This window comes from Sapajus apella, unplaced genomic scaffold (assembly GCF_009761245.1).
Source record: "Sapajus apella isolate SASKATOON/1434 unplaced genomic scaffold, GSC_monkey_1.0 scaffold36, whole genome shotgun sequence".
Taxonomy (NCBI): domain Eukaryota; kingdom Metazoa; phylum Chordata; class Mammalia; order Primates; family Cebidae; genus Sapajus; species Sapajus apella.
Window position 1 is genome coordinate 28,513,868 of NW_022436976.1, and position 15,513 is coordinate 28,529,380.

The following is a 15,513-nucleotide window of genomic DNA, read 5'->3' on the forward strand; positions in this document are numbered from 1 at the left end:
TAGCAAACCGGTTTATGAGCCATAGTATTAATTTCACTTTGGGTGGTTGATTCTCACTTTGTAACTTCCTTAGGTACGATGGTTCGTGCTTTAGTCTACTGAAAGGTAGACTTGGGGAAATGCTTATGGCTTCACAGTTTCAAATGAAGTGGGATGGAACTAAGTTTATTAAACTCTCTTATGTTACGTTTTAAGGTAAGAGATAATCTATTTCAGAATTATCTGTTTTTTGTTCTGTTTTGTTTTGTTTTGTTCTGTTTTTGAGATGGAGCCTCTCTCTATCGCCCAGGCTGGAGTGCAGTGACACAATCTTAGCTCACTGCAACCTCTGCCTCCCGGGTTCAAGCAATTCTCCTGCCTCAGCCTCCCAAGTAGCTTGATTTTCAGGTGCCTGCTACCATGCCTGGCTGATTTTTGTATTTTCAGTAGAGATGGGATTTCACCATGTTGGCCAGGCTGTGCTGGGATTACAGGCATGAGCCACCGTGCCCGGCCTGTTTTTGTGTTTTATGCAGTGGAGACTTGTTCAAGAATGAGATCTCACACGTAACTCCAATGTCTGAAATAGGAAAAGGTGGTGGGGGAGGGGGTTTCTTAGCTGGTAGCCCCTCCTTACTACCCGCTTCTTCCTCATCTCCAAGAGCTCTCATGATAGACATTGAGATAGCTGTAAACAACCACCCTGGGCTCACCCACAGCACAGTTTAGAAACTTCAGGTTAGTTCTAGTCCCGAAGAAATAACAGAGACAGAGGCAGCATCTAGAAGCTAGGTCTTTTGACATTTGTTCCAGTGCTCTTTTCACTCTACTACAATTAATTTACTGTAGAAGAGAAGCTAATCAAAGGTAGGAAATGCTTGGAGTAGCAACAGTTTTTTTAGTAAACAGTGACATCCTCACTATTCTCCTTTTGGGTTCATGAAAAAAACTGTTAAACATATGTTCTTAACCCCCCTCCAAGTCGCTGAGGCATTCTGTGCTGCACTGCCAAATTCTGTACATTCCAGTGACTCCTTCTTCTCCCTAATGCATTGCTAAAAATAAGAAAACTCACACAAAAGCATATGTTGTGGTTTGTCTTTGATTTGGGCACAGATCACCCAAGTGTGAAAACAAAATTGGTTGCTCCATCCTTCTAATGCACAGATTTGCACATCTGTACCGTACTTCCTGGAGGGAATTATAACTTAATATCTTATTGGGCTTGGTAATTTCTCAGAGACACTTAATACCCAATACCTCATGTCATGATTATGGGAGACATATCAGGGTAGGCAGAATGGGTAGCGTTATTTCTAGTTACTTCATAATTAAGAAAAAGATTCAAATTTGAGGAGTTCCAAAGGATTTAAAACTAGCTCGTCAACCCTAAAACTCCTTTTATTTATTTAATGATTGCCTGGCTCTCACTTTTAGACAGGGGCAGAATATTACTAGTTTTTGTTTTTAGTGCTAAACTAGCCTTGGGAATGTGGGTGATAATATGATCGCCATTCCAATTGTTGTAGACAGTGCCTCTTTGGCAAAGGCATCACGAATCGAGTGCTGGTATTGAGTTCTCTTGAGAGAGTTGGAGGTTTGCGCTGGGCATCTTTTGTTTGTCTCTCCAGACCCTGCCTCCATCCTGCTCTGAGCTCTGAGAAACTGATCCATATGATTCCATTAGCATCCTTGCCCTCTGGCTTCTGGTTCATTTGGTGGGGGAACCATTCGCAGGAGGCCTCTGGTACGGCATGAGTGAAGCTGGGGAGTTTATTTCCCATCTCCCACATTTCAGGATTGCTGAAGTCTGACTGCTTTCTTCCACCAGAGGTCACAGTCCTGCAGAAGGGCCCTTTCCACTCAGCCTCTGTTTTTAGATTCTATAAGTGCTCCTTCCTTCTGTCTCTCAGCCCTTGGCATGGTAACAGCTCCCCAGGGTTATTAACCCTGCAATACTGCACTGTCCCCTGCAGCTTCCCCATAACCCTGCCCACACATTTGCAGACAGTCCCTTTATGAAACCTTCTATGATTACTCAGCTCAAGGATACCGTCTATGTCTTGCTGGGGCGCTGACTGATAGAAGTTTCTGAGGTGACGTGTAGTAATTATAATGCCTTATATTTTGAGCCTTTCAGGTAGTAAAAGGGAAGACTTAACTGGGAAAAGTCCTCTGCATTGCCTAAGTTGTAGTTCTGTTTGACTTTCAAATATACCGTTGGCCACAGTAGCAGGAGCTGAAGACTATATACATATGCCTGTGATTCTCAATGTTTATGTGCATAAGAATCATCTGAGGAGGTTGTCTGAATTGCCAGTTTCTGGGCACGTCTTTCCAAAGACTCTGATTCTGTAGACAGGAAGTGGCGCACAGGTATCTTCATTTTTAACAAGGTCCTAGATGAATTTGACATGAGTGTACCTAGACCACATTTGAGAAATAATTCTTTATGCAAATAGACTCCCTATCAGTGGCCTGCCTTTTTTTTTTTTTTTTCTTTTTCTTAGATGGAGCCTCACTCTGTCACCCAGGCTGGAGTGCAATGGCACAATCTAGGCTCAGTGTAACCTCCACCTCCTGGGTTCAAGTGATTCTCATTCCTTAGCCTCCAGAGTAGCTGGGGTTATAGGCGCCCACCACCACACCCAGCTAATTTTTGAACTTTTAGTAGAGATGGGGTTTCACCATGTTGGCCAGGCTGGCCTCAAATTCCTGACCTCAAGTGATCTGCCCACCTTGGCCTCCCAAAGTGTTGGGATTACAAGCTGGCACCTGGCCATTGGCCTGCCTTTTAACTTTTTCTCTCAGATTCCATCATCGAATTCATACCTTTCAAGTGGACTTAACATTGAGTTCTCTGTACATATATGTGTGTGTTTAACAAGGGAAATTTTGTTGAAAAAAAAAAAGACATTAAGATAATGCCATGTCTTTTCCTTCCATTAATAAAACTAGTTGAATTTGGCAGTTTTTCAGTAGGCTGTACATTTTGATGCATCTCTTTCTCCCTCTTCATCCATCTGTTTATTCGTCCAGTCACTTATGAAACATTTATTAAGCATCTACCGTATGCCAGGCACTGTACTAGGTCCCAGAGATACAAAGTCATCCCTGTCCCTAAGGTGTTCACAGGTAGCTTGCAACAAACATGTAAGCAACAGATATTTGTTTATTCACTCAACAGATATTTATTTTGCACCCTGTATTTTCCGGGGCACTGTTCTAGGCACTAGAGATACAATAGTGAATAAAACAGTCAGATATTCCTGCATTGGGAAGCTTAAATTCTCACATTATTAATCTCCTAGTGGTAAATAGTACGGTCAGAAACAAAAGACAGAGTTTTTACTTACGTGAGGATTGTAGGAATTCTACTAGACAGCACCAGCTCAACAGTGACGGTTCCCAGCAGCGTGCAAGACTAAGTCTAGATGGGATCGCCCAGGTCCTTGCCCATTGATGATTAGTGCAAATGTATGCAGAGAAACTAGAGAAGTCAGGGACTGGGGGTGGAAAGGGTTTAACTAGAGGCTACGTATCTCAAAAATGCAGCGTTTTGGAGTTAGTCTGGCAGAGCAGTTGATTTTGGGAAAAAGGTAAGGGAAAGTACCAGATTGCTTGGGTGTGTATGGAAGATAAGACAGTGGAGCCAGCCATAATGAAAAGGAACTTTGGGCATTTTGTGTTACTGTGGAGTCTCTTGCAGCACATCCCAGCATCTGTCCATACCTCTGGGAGTGCACGTGTCATGAAATATCACAATTGTCTATGTCCGTGTCACTGCAGTTACATCCAACTTCCTTAAGACAGGAACCACACTCAACTTATCTTTCTATTCCTGGAAGCTCATGGGACGCAATACACAAAATGTTTGTTGAATGAAGGAATGCATAAACAGTCAAACAGCTCTTTATTAAATACCTACTGTTTGCCAGGCACTGCGTTAGGTTCTAAGGAGACAGAGATGAAAAGACTTGCTCTTACATTCAGGTAGACACACACAGACACACAGGCATGAGGCTGCGTGCTGAGAGGAATGTTGTGGCAGTCAGCATTACCTAGGCTCCAGTGTGGTGGTTAAGAGAGTGGGGTCAGGTGGTTCGGAGTTTGGGCAAGACTGCCTGGATTCAAATGCTGGCCCTCATGTTTAGTGGCCCTGTAACCCTGGGCATGGTGCATATATTTCTGTGTCCCAGGCTCCTTTTCTGATATTTAATTTATGTAAAAGAGCTTCCTTAGAACTTGCCTGGAGCATAGCAAGCATCATATAACTCTTGGCTGTTAATAAGTATGGCTTTTGTCACCAGGGTTGGAATCAAGACTTATCTCTGCTACTTCTTAGTTCTATTGCCTGAACAAGTGACTTCGCCTCAGCTTCTGCCCTTACTTAAGGGATCTAATAATGTTGCCTGACTTGGGATTGTTGTGAGGGTTCAGTGAAATCCTGGAGATCAAGCACTTAGCTTAACACTAAGAACTCCTCATCACTGAGTGTACTTAGCTGTGGGGAGGAAATAAGCGGGAGAGGAAACAACCACTTGCTTGTATGGAGGGTTTCTATGAGGCGAAGCTCAATCCTCGGGTGATGGGAGTTTGTCCCCATCAGTTGCTACATGTGTACAGCCAGGGACAGAAGGGTTGGGACCTGTAAATCGGAGTGACAGAGCAAGCACTAAATGAATGTTCTATTGTTATGATTAGTGGTTCTGGAACTGGGCAGAAGCCTGTGTCCTGGGATTGGATGACAGGTCATAGCAGGACCAGCCACTGCAAAATGAGATGCTGCACCTTACGAAAATTAAGGCTGGGACCTTCAGCCTTCCTGCTCAAAAGGATGGGCTTCAGCTGTACTCCCTGACCAATTAGAGCTGTTCCCCCTGTTTTCATGTGAAATATTTTCTAGAAGATATTGATGCATAGGCCATTTTCAGATCAATTACATCTTTGTCTCTAGGGGTGCTACCCAAGTATGTTATAAAGGATTTCTAAATGATTGTAATGTGAAGTCAGGGTTTTAGAGCTACCCATGCAGAACCAAATTGTCCTGTTTATGAGCAGAAGCTGAAGAGACCAGGAAGGGCAGGAGATGAAGAAGGAATTGTCTAGTTCTCCCTGAAAGATCAAGACTCTTTGAAGCTTAAACACTTAATTTTCATTTCCAAATAATACAGCCATAAATTTATTCAGCATAATTGGAAGAAGGGATTTACTCTGGAATAAATGTCTTTTTATGTCAAACATTAATAGAATGGTATTAATTTGAAAAATGATTCACTTTCATAAAAAGCCTGCTTTCCAAGCAAAATACATTTCTTAATATAAAAGTTAAAAAGAAATTAATAAAGGTTTACATGTTTTTGATTTATGAGTAAATAAGGCATTGAAATTGCAAAACTGTTCTGTTGGATAACCTGTATCATAATATCTTCTAACAAAAATGCTTATCTATTCTTAACACATTTTGTTTATTCTTTTCTTGTTTACTGCCACAATATTTAGCCTCCTCATTGATAATGAAATAATCGATTTTTTCATTTATACAACAAATGTTTACTGTTAAAACATAAAGGGTTTTTTGGTTTGTTTGTTTATTTTAATTTATCACAGGTAAACTTAGCATGCCTGTGTCAGCAGATTCAAATTCCAGCAGAGGAACCTGTTCCCCTGGGTTTACTATAGAAAGATTGCATAAGATTGCAATAAACAATTTTTCTGGGCTCAAAAAAAATGTGCATACTTCTTTATCCCCCCTGGGATATGCTTCCTGAAGGAGTCTGAAATAAGGCTGGGAAAATTGTATCCAATTCTTTAATAATCCTTTAAGTATCTTCTGATATGTGTTTCAGAAGGGTGCCACAGATATGTAATTTGCAACGGGAAAAGATGAACTCGAATTTTGCAAGAACGTAGCGATTGTGTTCTTGAAATATGTTCATGCCTATGCCCGTGGTGCGAGAGCCACTCTCCCTGATTTACTCTGCTTGGACCAGAATTTGCGATTGCTGATTTCTTTTCATCCACTTTTCCTAATAGATTCAGGAAGCAATTTTCAGTTATGGAAACAATAGATCACAGATAATAAAAATAGAGCATGGGCAATTTGGGAGGCAGATAAACTTACAGAGACGAGATCTCTGTATACCACTCCTTCCTGTTTTGTGCTTGTGGCTGCAATGCATGATTCTCTTTTATTTCCTATTAAATATAAATGCTTTCCAATGGTGCCTTTGATAAGGCAGGTCGGGGGCTGTACTAGCACTGCTTCTGTTAAACACAACAGGCATACTCACGCACATGTGTACATGCGCACACACATACTTTCGTCTTTCTTCTAGAGAACTTTATTTGCTGTTAACTGAACACTCGACTTATGTGTTGTTAAAATTTAACCACCACATTATGTGATGTTAAAATTTGACCATCATTAAAAGATTTTGGAACCTGTCAGAAGAGTCAGAGGGATGGAGCCAGCAAACCAGCACCTAAGGATTCCAATGAGCTGACATCTTCCTTTATTTTATTCTTTTAAATTTATTTTAGAGACAGAGTTTTGCTCTGTCACACACTCAAGCTGGAGTGCAGTGTCATGAGCATAGCTCACTGCAGCCTTGAACTCCTAGGGAACCTCCTACCTCAGCCTCCCAGAGCAGCTGAGACTACAGGTGCATGCCACCATGCCCAGCTAATTTTTTGATTTTTTTTTTTTCTAGAGACATAGTCTCATTCTGTTCTCAGGTTGGTTTCAAACTCCCAGGCTCAAATCATCCTCTCACCTTGGCCTCCCAAAGTGCTGGGTTTATAGGCATGAGCCATCATGCTCGGCCTTGCTTTATTTCATTAAGGTAGACATGGAAGGAGAGAGAAGTCATTTTTTGCTTGTAAAGTGGATGCTTCAATAAATGTATCCTATATTCATCTTAAAGGCCATGTGTATAAACAGAAAGAGTTCTTGAGGAAAATATGATATTATTATAAGATAATCTTCTATACATATTGTGTATGTAGGCACTCTGAAAGCAAAATGGTATTTTAAAAAGCTCTTCAGCCTGATTAAAAAAAAAAAAAGAAACAGAAACTTAGATGTATTTTCTTGAAGGCAAGGTCTGTGAAAATCCTTTTATGGAGCTTGTGTGCCAAAGCATGCTGTGTAAAGTCAGCCGGAGGTCATTACTGTTTTTATTAGGTGATTATATTATAAATATGAGTTGGGCCTAATCATAAGCAGATCCTTTATGTGTGTTTCTGAACAAGCGGGCTCCAAAGTGCTAAATTCCAAATTGGAATATTGATTGTCTGATGCCTGAGTTACAGCTTTCCTCAAATCTTGAATTAGGCCTCAGGGCCCATGTGTCTTTCTGGAGATAAGTTCTTCTTGTAACTGGAAGACATAAGGTCTTAAATAGCAGGCCCCAAAAGGTGGAAATCCAAAGGCAGACTTGGGTACTATTCTCTCCCTTGTGAATTGGGAGGTATTAAACATACCAGTTTATGGCGTATATAGAGAAATTGTCATAATTTGTAAATGTCTATGAGTTTCCTCTTGGGTAAAGCAAACATTAATGCATTCCTGTGAATGTTTATTATTTTCATGCAAATCCAATTGAATCATTTGTCTTCAATTCTGTAGACTTTTTTTTTTTAAAAAAAAAAGAAGGGAGCCACAGGCCTCTTTGCTAAATTTTCTAATTCTGTAAATATCCTTGAGTTTTAAAGTTTGACCTGATATTCTTAAAATGGTGAAACATACCTTAAGCAGGATTTCTCCATCTCAGTAGTACTGACGTTTTGTGCCAGATAATTCATTGCTTTGCATTGTAGGATGTTTAGTAGCATCCTTGGCCTCTATCTAGTAGATATCAGTAGCCCCTCCCCACATTACATGTGACAGTCAAAAATGTCTGAAAACGTTGTCCCCTGGGGTACAGTGTCCCTGGTTGAGAATCACTGCCTTAAAGTCGTCTCCAGTCAAAGATCTTCAATATTATACAGAAAATGAAGTGCCTCTCTGAGAGTTTCAAAGAAGATATAGATAGAAACCTGAGCACTACAAATACTTGTTGCTGTCTTGACTTCCCCTGTGGAGTGAGTCCTGAGAGCAGGGCTGTGAGTTTTGTTTCCCCATGGCCTAGTACTGCCAGGCAAGCCATAGAGCCCCCGTAAATATTGGTTGGGTGCCTGTCTTCAGATGCCTCCATAAATGTATATATGAGTTGTATGTATTTCTATATTTCCATTAAAATCATACTAAATAATATTCTTTTCTATCCCAGGGTCTGAATAGTAATGGCCACATAGCAGACATTGAATCGATACTGGCTGAATGCTACCTGGCACATAAAAAGTACATTAAAACGATAAATTAATAGAACACCCATGGCCATATGCCATCAGAGATGTGTTTTTGTCATGATTGCAACAGTCAGTGAATTGGACATGGGATACCCCCCAGCGGTTGTCCTGCGAGGTCTGTTTACTTTGCCTCCTTTGAAATTCATACTCCATGCCTTGGGTGTCCAGGTCCAAGGCCTTTCTGGTCTTTCTGAAATCACACTGGTGAGAAGGGGAATGCTATGATTCAGCAGGAAATGTATTGTTTTGTTTTATATTTTCAGGTCACCACAGCTGTGCATATAGCTGCTACTTACTCTCATTTTTGCTCTGCCAGAGCTATACCAAATATAGGGTGATGGCTCTATTTTGAAGGCCTGAGTTTAAAGTTATTAAAAAGTCAGAGGACAGCAGCCATTCCTGAAATTTACACTGAAACAGCACAAAAGTTTAGTGTTATTGAAAAGTATTTGCAATCACTTTTTAAACTTTAGATTTAAATTCATTTTCTAGGCTTAGACCACTATGATTGTGTTAATTTTAAAACGACCATAAAAATATTTACAAGGTACAGTGGATTTCTAGGTCAGGACTCAAGGCTTAGGAAGAAAGTGGAATTAAAAGGCACTTCAGTTAAAAATCAAAAAATATGCTAAAAATGCCCTAGTTTAACCTTTTCCATTTATATATGAGGAAATTATAAGTCGTTGGGAGATGAAATCACTTGTCCAGGGTTACACATTTTTTTTTCTGCTTATCTTTTAAATCTCTTTCTCATTAAACCTTTCTTTCCCTGTTTTTCTCTCTTACCTCAATAAAATTAGACATCAGATTCACATGCATATATAGATAATGGTTTTCCTATACTGCTAAAACATTGGACCTAAATTGGATAACTAGAGATAGTTAAGTGCAACTCTTTTCTTATAACTAGAGTTAGTTAAGTGCAACTCTTTTCTTTTACTTTATGAGTGAACAGTGGTCTAGAGAATGAGAACTGTGTTGTTGAAATTTTTACAAAGCCAGTGACTGGCAAAGCTGCAACTTGAATCCAGGTCTCTTCTCTGTTCCATTATCTTTTCAGTAAAGCATGCAACTTTCTTATTATCTTCTTTTGCACCTCCTTATTGCATTCATTCATTCATTCATTCATTCATTCATTCATTAGCAAATATTTCCTGAACTGCTCTTCTGTGTTGAGTTTCAAGACAGCAGTCAGTATGACATGGCCACCACTCTCAGGAGCTCACCTTTTAGTGAGGAGACTGAGAAACAAGCACTTAATACCTGTAGAGTACAGTGTTAGAAATAAGGTGGTGTCTTTGGGCTGTGCATGGGGACTGTCCGTGAAGATTCTTGTTACAGGTGACACTGCAGAATGTGATGGTCATTGCAGGAAGAATGTTGGTCATCACAGGGCTGAGGAGAAATACTGACCTAGGAAGAAAAACCAGAAAGAGTTTTCATGATGCCAGGGAAGAACACAGGCCTTGATTTTAGACCCAGCAACATGACTTTGTAGCTGGATGATCTTAGTTCAGTCACTCAATACTCTTATCCTCATGGATTAAGATCAGGATGATCATCATAACACTTTCAGTGTGCTCATATATACCCTTTTTGAGCACTAGGTCTTTGGCCTTGAGTTAATTATTTGGATATTAACATGATTTTCATGTTTTAGAGGAGGAGGTTTCCTAGTAGGTACCTAGTAGAGCCTTGATTTCATCCCAGGCTTGAATCCAGAGTCCAAGCTCAGAAGCTGTGCCAGCTCTGAGAGTACAAGACTGTTGAGGATTCAATGAGCTGATATAATTATAGGAAAGTAGACACTACAAGAATGTTAATTGTTTTTGCTACATCATAAAACATCCTCTATAACCACTTTGTTGGCCCACGCATGGATATATATACGTGTATCACTCATAGTTCTTACCCACGATTTTTATATTCATAGTGGAAAGGCAAAATAAGAAAAAGGAAAATGCTCATTAAGAATACAAAGCACTTGGGCCTATTGGGAAAAATGTTTTTCTGACTTTTATATTTCACTTTTTAGATAATCCCTTGAATTTATATCATCTTGATACTATGAGGGCATCAACCCCTGATGAAGGGTTGGATCTCCTTCCTGTTCCTCCCTATTACATGGTTTATTGGGTTTTTACTCTCATTGATTAAACTCTTGCTATGTCCTAGCCACTGTGATGAATCTTCACAGCATTCATAACAGAAATGAAGACCCAGGACTGGAGAGATTACTTGCCTTGCTGCTTAGCAAGTGGAAGAGGCAGGAGCAATGCCGAATCAGTCCAGCCTCACTACTCAAGCTGTAACCATGAAGCACTATTGCCTGTCTCCTTGATGTGCATTCTTTTGGGCATTTTCTGGCACCACAGTGGAGCAAATGTCGTGGTTACCTATCTAGAATCCAGAGCTACATCTTTTTAATCCCATCTTGATTTATGACATTTTTCTTAGTGTTTCTGGTATATGCCTTTTGATAGGTCTGGGAGGTGGGAAGTGAAATTGCCTCTTTGGTAAGTTTCATATTTAGTGGGAGGGCAGGAGTACGGTATTGTTACAGGATCTTTGAGGTGTCACTTTTCTGTCTGGAAACCTTTGTTGGCCAGTGTTCCCTTTTTCTGAGTTCTTGTCCTTTGTCTAGGAAAAAGTGAGGTACACAGATAAGTGGAGGGTGAGCAAAATGAAGAGGAGCTTTAGTGTTAGAACAGCTCAGAGGAGAGCTGCAGTGGGTAACTCCTCTCTGTAGGTAGGTCATCCCACAGAGCGTTCAGCTCTCCCCAGAGAGGAGGCCTTTCTCTCTGCAGGAAGGTCATCCTATCATCTCTGGAGCACTCAGCAGAGAGGAGGACCTGGAGAGGGTAGCTCCTCTCTGAAGCTGGTCATCCGGAAATCTGCTCAGCTCTTGCTGAGCCAGGCTCTTATGGGGTCAGAGAAAACTGCATGACAATTGGTCCATAGGGGGCCATGGGTGGGCCCAGAAAAGGCACCACAAGTTCCCACTCTGGTCCTTGGAACTGGCCACCTGGCCCCCATCCTTCAGGCTCTCCCTGGCCTGAAAGTGGGGCCTCACCAGGGACCTGCCCCCTTTTATCTAGAAACCTGTCTCTCTTGTGCTGCTGTTCATGGCACCCAGACTGTAGGTACCAAGGGGCCCCTGCAGGACAGTGCTGAGCTGCCCTCAGCTTCCCTCTTATCCTCATTAGTGCTCCAAGTCCAGAAGGGGGCTGAAGTAGCAGGGGACTGACATGTCGGCAGTGCCCTGAGTGTGTGCACACCAGGCCGGTCTGTGACAGCGCCCAGGCTTGCCCCACTTGCTTCAAGGTCAGAGCAGGTGCCAATAGCAGGAAGAAACCAGGCAGTGGGAGCAGTTATTTCCAAGCCTTCCTGGTTCTCCAAGAGGGCAGGGATGCCTGGGTCTACAGCTGTGGTTTAGGCGGCTGCAGCTGCATGTAGGAGGGAGGTGCTCCTGCCTGCTCTGAGGATTGGGAGTCCCAGGTCTGCAACCATAGTTTGGGAGGCTGCAGCCATGCCTGGGAAGTCTGTGTTCCTTCCTGCTCTGTGGAACAGGAGGACTGGGTCTGCAGCCGTGACTTGGGTGGCTGCAGCTGCACGTGGGGGGTTTCTGCCCCACCAACTTGGAAGAGACAGTGCTCCCACTTGTCCCCAGCTCCTGCTGGCTCCACGGAGTGTGCAGCCCTGGGCTGTGCCTCCCTGCTGCAGCCACACTGCTGCAGCCAGTGTGATGGTAGCGGCCGCTCCAGATAGCCTGCAGCTGCCATTGGTATGATGGTTAGACTTGAACTTACATGGTTTCTTTCGGTAGCTGCCATTTTGAGAACGTTTGCCCTTTGCTTATTGATTCTTACTGCAAGCTGCTGAGGTAGATGTTACTGCCTTCGTTTTACGGAGGAGGACATTGAAACGTGCAAAGCTGGGTACAGTCCTACAGTTTTTGAGTCACTGGTTTCCAACACCTAGTAGGTCTCTGGAAATGTGTTGCTCAGATCCCCAGACAAACAAAAGGCACCTAGCTCTAATTAGAAACTGTCTTTCAGACTTTCAGAGCTCTTACTTTTTTAAGAGTACCACTTTGTGTGACTTTTCTTTTTTTCATTTTTCTTTCTTTTTTTTTTTTTTTTTTCTGAGACAGGGTCATTCTCTTTTGCTCAGGCTGGAGTGCAGTGGTGCCATCACAGCTTACTGCAGCCTCAACCTCCCTGGCTCAAGCACTTTTTTCAAATCAGCCTCCCAGGTAGCTGGGGTTAGAGGTGTATGGCAGTATGTATGCCTGGCTATTTTTTTTGTTTGTTTTGGTAGAGACAGATTCTATGTTTCTCAGGCTAGTCTTAAACTCTTGGGCTAAAGCGATCCACCTGCCTTGGCCTCCCAAAGTGTTGGGATTATAGGTGTGAGCCACCGTGCCTGGCCTTATGTGATTTATATAGTCAGTTTATATTCCTGGGCTTCATTCCTTCCAGCTCTACTAAGAGATATTCAGAACAGCATGGCAGTTAAGAGCATCAACTCTGCAGCCAATAGTATGAATCCTAGCCGTCCATTGCTGGCTATGTGACATTAGGCAAGTTCCTAACTCATTTTCAGCCTCAGTTTCATTATCTTTAAGGTCAGAATAATAACAGCACAAATCTTTTGAGATTGCTGTAAAAATTAAATGAGTTAATTTTTATAGGCATAATTCTTAGAATAGTATCTGGTATGTGATAAGCTTTTAACATGTGTATTAGCTATTATTAGTTATTATTTACTTTTCAAACATTTCATAAGCCACTGCCATGGGTGAAACACTGCTAGATAATGGGATGGAATCCTGGTGTACCTTTTAGCTCTGACATTCAGTGATGGATGTCAACAACCAAACCTTCCATCTCTGGGGGAAGCACTGCATGGTTTGCTCCAGGGGACTTACTGACTCTCCACTTACAAATGATTATGTGGAAAATGAAAAATGCATTTAGTGATTACTTTCTTTTACTCATCTTGTTCACGTAGGTGGGTTGCATTTTACTACCTAATTAAGAATAAGGAACAAAAATGGAAGGAAGCATATTTGTAGCTTATGTGTAGGTTGAAATTTCCTGAGAAGTAAAATAGACTCATAAACAGGAAAGACAATAGGACTGTTTGAATGGGAAAATCCATAGCTATCACAATATGGAGTAATGGCATGTTGCTATTTTGGTCTTGAAGGAGGAAGGCGTGAACATATTTGCACATACTCCCCTTGGCTAAAGCTGATCCTGCAAAGGGCAGGACACGTTTGGATAGGAAAATTGTATTCCGACCACCAATTTGCATAGTCCTAACTTTCTGCCCACCTTTCTACTATTGTATATCTCAGGAGATATAGTCCTCAACCTCATACAAACCAGACTGAAAGGGGAAAATTGGAGAGGGTTAGTTTAGTTCCTCTCTTTTGGAGCTAGCATGAAATACCAGTTTCTCATTGCTTACAGGGTACAGGATTTGGCAAGTCACACTGGAAAGAGTTAGGATGTTAGGGTCAGCTGGTCTACTTCTGCCCGTATAAAGGTCTATGCAACCCCCAGCAAGACACGATCTCTTTCTGAGACTTTTTCCTTCTTTGTAGTGTGAGGAGAGTAATCAAACTTGTCTATGAAAAGCCTGGAATAGTGGATAGCACATGATTTTGTAGTCAGAGCGACCTCACTAGAATCGTGGCCTCTCCAGTTTACTGACTGCTCAGAACCTCGTCTGTACACTGAAGATATAATTACCCATGTCTCAAACTGTTCTGGGATTTAATGTTGTACTACTTATTTGGTTGGAATATAGTAGTCCCTCTTTTTAAAATATTAGGGTCCTTTTGACTCTTAAGATTCCTAGTATAACCTATTTTTTATTGTGAAGTACAGAATATACATATATATGACAGCATATGTGAATGTTTTATGAACATTAACAATAAAAAACCCAATGTCCATTTCTCAAGCCAAGAAATAGAATGTCATGAGTCTCTAGAAGCTACTTAAGGCCTTTCCTTTATAGCAAGGTATCAGGGGCAAGGCATCAGGATGCTTCCTGATACCTCCTCACCAGGTAACTTCTAACCTGAATTTTGTGTTATTTCCTTAACGTCTTTCTATGTATATACCTAAACAATTTATTTCTTTTTATTTTGCCTGATTTTGAACTTTATATAAATGGAATAACATTGTAACTTCTTGTGGCTTTCATTATCATTGTATTTTCAAGATTTCTTGATATTGATGTATATAGATACAGTTTATTATTTTACACTACTCTGTAGTATTCCCTTCTAAGAGTGTATATATTTATTTTCTAATCTAGTAATAGAAGATATTTGGCTAATAGCCAGTTTTTTTTTGCTATTATGAAATATATCGCTACAAATATTCTTTTATCCCTTATTATATATAAGCTGAATATGATTATATATGCTAAATATAGTTTTCAGTTTATCTTCCTAAAGTGAAAAGGTATTCATAGATCATTCATTCTGACATCTCAGCCTCTGCCTGGGTGGAGAGCAGGGTGACTCCTGAGGTGTCACAACTAGTAAATGGTAATGTGGGGCCAGTAACCCAGGTCTCTTGTTTCAGTATGGCTCATCTGTGTGACTAGACCACATGTCTGACAGTGTTTTGTTTAATTTTAAATGATTTCCCTTGTTACTATTAGTCTAATTTTAGAATTTTCATTTGGGCTGGTTCTTTAATATTCTCTTAGAAATATGCTTGCACTTGCTGTTGAGATCATTTTGTCCCCATCCCCAAAGTTGGGGCAGTGCTGGCTTCTCTTGGGCCCTGTCCCATTAATGCCAGCCCTAGGAATACCCTATGGCCATGAACCTGTGATAAACTTCTACCCCTTCAGCAGTGAGAGCCTCTGAGACATGTTTCAACCAGGGAAAACATCAAAATAGACCCAAAATGGCCAAGGGGGAAAACTGCTGAGGAAAGAAATTTGAATCCTTACAAGGCACTTTCTTAGGAAATATCCCTTTACTATAAATAGGAATGGATATTCAATTTTAGGTCCCTTTTAAAAAAACTCTCTAGGACTGAAATTAGATTTGAGGCTGATGGAATGAATATAGGATGGGGTGATTCTTTGCTGTGCTAGGACATGTCTGAAAGTTCTGAGCAGCTGGTGCAGTGGAACAGCTGAGCCACA

General features: G+C 41.2%; 1 protein-coding gene across 9 annotated transcripts in view; it reads left to right on the top strand.

Annotated features, from left to right (window-relative positions):
- The window catches only part of DAB1 (DAB adaptor protein 1), a 1,264,232-nt gene that overhangs the window by 869,117 nt on the left and 379,602 nt on the right, over positions 1-15,513 (top strand). The window lies entirely within an intron of this gene.